Consider the following 5106-nt stretch of genomic DNA (forward strand, 5'->3'; position numbering starts at 1 on the left):
TATATATATATAGTACAACATCAAAAAAATGTTTGTAATGAAATAGAATGAAAAGATGATTTAGTAAAAACCTGTCAGTTACCTTGCCTACAGTAAAAACTTGCATTAGATACAATTTTATTATAAAAGTACAGTCAACTATATGATTATTTCTTTATTGGAAATAAAGACTATGAATCATCATATTTACAGTGGTAAAAAAGAAACAATGTACAGCAAGATGTGTTTGCATTACATTTGTTTAATCGTTTCAAGGAATAATGATGCACTAGGAGTATTTTATTCTTTCATAAGAAGTTATATTTAAAAAAAAAAAACTTCTTAATTGCAGTAAATGAAGGATTGGGATTTTTAAGGCATATATCCAACATAAAAGTTCTCCACATGGTCCTGGGAATAAAAACCTTCTGAAGTAAAACAAAATTTACACATTTAAAACTTTATAAACCATAATCTGTAGGTTCTGTTAACTGTTGTAAACCTGGGGCTGTGGCGATAACTTATTCTGATAGATGGATGCACTTTTTGGGCTTCAAAATCTTGCTCCCATTCACTGCCATTATAAAGCTTAAAAGAGCCAGGACATTTAAATAACTTTCAAATGCCATATAAAGTCAAATATACATTTTTGGGTGAACTATCCATTTAATGCCTCAACAAATGTTTTTTTTGTCTTTGTGTATAACCATGTTTTATAGACAAACAACTTATAATTCATTAATCTTTCTATTTCACCACCTGTATCATTATGCTGATTCATCTCATAATTCAGTATCCATAATTAATTTGGCTATTTTCCTGTTTAGCACTATGAAGCAGACACAATCTATGTTGTATATAAAGCACTACAAAAAAAAAGGTGTTTTGACTAGTACTTTGCCAAGAATTTAATTAAACAATGAGATTTTAATTTAATTTCTGAAAGAATTGACTCATCAATGCTTATTTCGAGAGCCTGACAGTTTGTGCTCTATTAATTCATTATTTTGATAGACAAAAGTGCCATCATGTGTTTTGGGCAAAGCCAATGAGTCAAAGCAGACCACACTATTTTTGGCACCTTCTCTTCCTGACTGATTACCTCTCTGAAGTGATAGGCTGCTGTTAAGAACTCATGCCAATGAAATAAATACTCCACAACTTGGAGTCCAATAATATTATGTGAATACCATGTGAAAATATATCAGACTGAAGTGGAGAGAAACCAAACCTCTGTGTACCTGCATGCCAATAAACCTGAGAGCATGGTTTAATTTTTGATGTGCCCCAGTGCATGTGTCTTTTTGTTTAGTTTTTTTTACCTGTGCTCGAAGCTTCTGTTTCTCTGCCTCCACTGCACTCAGGTGCCCTGACAGAGCCATCATCACCTGCACCGATCGAAGAAAGAGAGAGAGAGAGAAAACAGCCATGGTGTTACTATGGTTACAAGCAAATTTTATTCAAAAAAAACAAAAACAAAACTATGACCATTTCATCCCACTTTGGAAGCATTTCCACACTGCACCTGTGCTTCGCTGAGGCCCAGCTCCAGCATCTCCATAGAGCGCTGGATCATGGCTGTCTTCTCCTCAACAGCACGACCCTCCTGGCTCTGTTTGAGGCAGCGCAAGGTCCCCATCAGGCCCTCCAGGATGGCCTGATGTTCTGCACGGAGCGCCTCCAGCCCCTGCATGACCTCCCGCGTCCGACATAGCAGCTCGTCCTGGGACAGCTTCTCACCGGGGTCCCCCTGTCCATCCGTCTCCTTCACGCACACCACGCTCGACATGTCCTCACGCATCCTACAGAGGAGATATGCACAACACAAGAATGAGAACAGAAGTCTGGGAACTGTTCCTGTTCAGATGAGTGTGTTTGTATAATTGAGCAGACGTGAAAAGACCCTGAAGGCAATTAAATCAGAGTCGTTTCTTCCTTGTTCTTGTGCCTTGAAGCCCCTAGAGAATAATTCAAGTCACTGTAAATGTGAAGTGGCAAAGAAATCTCCACAAACATCTCTTGGCAAAACAATGAATTCCCAACCAACTTCCATAAAACACCATGGGAACTGGACCCAGAATGCACTGTAGAGGTTACATGACCAACAGGACCTCAAACTGAGTTTTATTTGCTTTTAATCCAGATTTAAACCTCAACACAGCCATTAAGAAATAATATAACAAGACTAGGAACCTATATAATGTCTTGCATGCATCTGCTTAACTCACTTCCAAAGCTTTAAACAACAAATTTCACTAAGGAGGAAATGGACATCAGTGAGAGCATAATGTTAGGTCAGATTTAACCAAATTAGTTGACGGACTACATAGATAATCAAATTAGAATCCACAGAGAAGTGCTTGCATTGGCAAAACACCCCGATGAAACGTTATTGTGCAGTAGGTGGCTGCCAAGGTATTACTATGCAGTTGCTAAGACATTATTAATGTGTGCTATGTGGCAATTCAGGTGGTTTAGGTGGTCTCTGTAATATTCTGCTCTGAAGCTGGACTCAGATCTTCCACATGTTTTAAAAGCATCAAGTAAACTTCACCTAAACACATTAAGCCCAAAGTATACTTCAGTATGCCTGCAGCCAGTAGAGTGTAATGTGGAAAGTAAGTGTGTTCCGCGCTGTTGGCATTAGACGGACCCCTGTCAATAGTTTCTGACTGAATAAGCGTGTTAAACTGGAAGCACATCCCTGCTAGGGACTAAATTTTAGGTTACCTAGGCACAGATCACATCTTCATTTGTCTAAGGGATTTTTTTTGTTTGTTTTTAAGTACACATCACTTGAGCCAAAAGCATACTTTAGTGAACGCTTTGTATATACCTACAGCTAGAGTCACACATGGCACTAGATTTTTGGAAATAGGCTCATTCTCCAACCCCCCCTCAGAGTTAAAACGTTGAGTTTTACTGTTTTTGAATCCATTCAGCTGATCTAGTTGGTCAAATTTTAAATAGAAAAAATGAATTTAATCGAAACTCATTGGTCATTTTTGAATGCGATTTACTTACACCCGCAAAAGACTTCTACCCCAAAGCAGCACTACGTCAAAAAGTGCGGACTCTGAGAAAGACCCTGGGGGTTTTGGGTGCCATTTGGGACAGGGCCACATTTGCTTTGATTTAAGGCAGCACCAGAGTAGGCATTCATAGTTCTTTCAAATCAGTGTGGTTTTAATATCATCCACAAGTTTAAATCATAAGGCCCATCTCTACAGGACTACACCACTTGATGGATCATTCAAGAATCGCACAACAAACCCAGTACAAATATGTTTCAATCGTTCTGTCATAAGCAATGCTTGCTTTCGCAAACACAACGAACATTGAGTTCTAAACTAAAAAGGCAAAAAGTAACTTCACTTAGAGGTGCAAAAACAATGCAAGAATTTAAAAGGCTCCTCGCTCAAGGACACAAAGCAGCTGTCTTTGTTGTTGCCGAGACACTACTCACCTGGTAAGGCAGATCAGAGTTGCTTAGGCAGTGGGTGACGCACTGGGAGTTGCAAAAACTCAAAGAGCTAGAAAAGAGAACCTGAGATCGTTGCCCTTTCAAACGCAATACCTCCAGACTACAGTGGAAGATGCTGGGAACCCATTCATTGGAAATAAACACGTCTCTATAGCTTTCTTTTCTCTTTTGAAAACAAGCGTACAATCTCCTCCCTGCAATGCTGATGTAAAGAAGAGGTGGGCCTATGTGCTGCTCCTGAGCTGTATTCCTGTGGGAGGGAAAAGAGGAAGTGAGACGGCAGAGATTCATGTGACCTATAAAGCAACTCGTCGTCTGGCATGTGACAACCACTGGGCAGGAAACACCAGTGCATGATGGGAAATAAAGTACTGATGAATCTGCTGCACAGATTGTTCAGAGCAAATACATTTTCATTGCTCTTTTCCAACAAGGACCACCCACTCGGACACACTGAATATATAACAATGTTAGATTTTCTTGGTAACAATATATTTTTCTCTAATAATAACAAACAGATTACATTTCGTTATTGCCAACAGAATATTCCAGCGGATACCAATCAATTATTTAACCAATAACCAATGGATATTAAAACACTTAAATATTTTAAGAATATACAGTAAATTAAAAATAAAACACAAAATGAAAATTTACATGTAGAGTATGAAAATGGATATACAATTTGAGATAAGCTAAATAATATGTTTAAATGATTACATTAAATTATTAGTGTTTATAACACTAATATATATATAAATTAGTATATAATATAAATTATTAAGACTGTGGTGAGGGTTGTAAAATCAATATTGATATGATTTACAAAAATGTATTATTTATTATGAATTTACATGTGCATATAAATAAATGCACACAATACACGTATATACTTTTATTTTGTATGCAATAAATTGCTGATTAATCTATTTTACGTCCCTAATTGTGACTGTTAGTTTAAGACGGTAGCAAATGTAATCTAATTGCAATCAGCCGATGTGGATAAAAACTAATACTGGCAGATATAACTGATATTATATCTAGCCAACTTTTAGCCCATTTATTAACATCGCTATGGGGGGGGGTTATGTAACCTTACATGAAAGCTGACTCATTATATTAGAATGAAAAATGTACAAAAAAACCCCTAACAATCTCCTTGTCTTGATTCTGCATAACGATTTGTATTTTCAGATGAATTAAAGAACAAAGGCAGGAGGAGGACAGAGGAAGGGCAGAGGAAAGATGAGCAAAAGCACGGCAGGGATGGAGATGCAGATTTCATGCTGCTGTTTGAAGTGGAAATGTGATTTCAGTGCTTTGTGCTGGGGTTATGCAATTCCTGTTCTTCAAAGCGCGCAGAATACACTAAATATAACTACATATCATAAGGTAAAAGATCATCTCATCAGCATTAAACATACTAAGGGACACACATAGGACAGGCAAAGTTCATAACAGAAAAAGGAGGTAGAGATTTTAGAAGTTCCCAATTCCGAGGAAATAAAAACACACACTTTTTAAAACAACACAAGAGAAATGCGTCTTTTAAAGTCACGTTACACTGGATGCCCGTCATCAGTTTTACAATGATTCATTTTTAAATTAAACCTCAGATTTTTTGGCCAAAAAAAAAAAAAAAC

The 5106-nt window shown here is 37.3% G+C and overlaps 1 protein-coding gene across 1 annotated transcript in view; it reads right to left on the reverse strand.

Moving 5' to 3' along the window:
- The window catches only part of LOC122357058 (kinesin light chain 1-like), an 8807-nt gene that overhangs the window by 3198 nt on the left and 503 nt on the right, over window positions 1-5106 (reverse strand). The gene's annotated exons all lie outside the window — the stretch shown is intronic.

This window comes from Puntigrus tetrazona, chromosome 13 (genome assembly GCF_018831695.1).
Source record: "Puntigrus tetrazona isolate hp1 chromosome 13, ASM1883169v1, whole genome shotgun sequence".
In the NCBI taxonomy this organism is placed as follows: domain Eukaryota; kingdom Metazoa; phylum Chordata; class Actinopteri; order Cypriniformes; family Cyprinidae; genus Puntigrus; species Puntigrus tetrazona.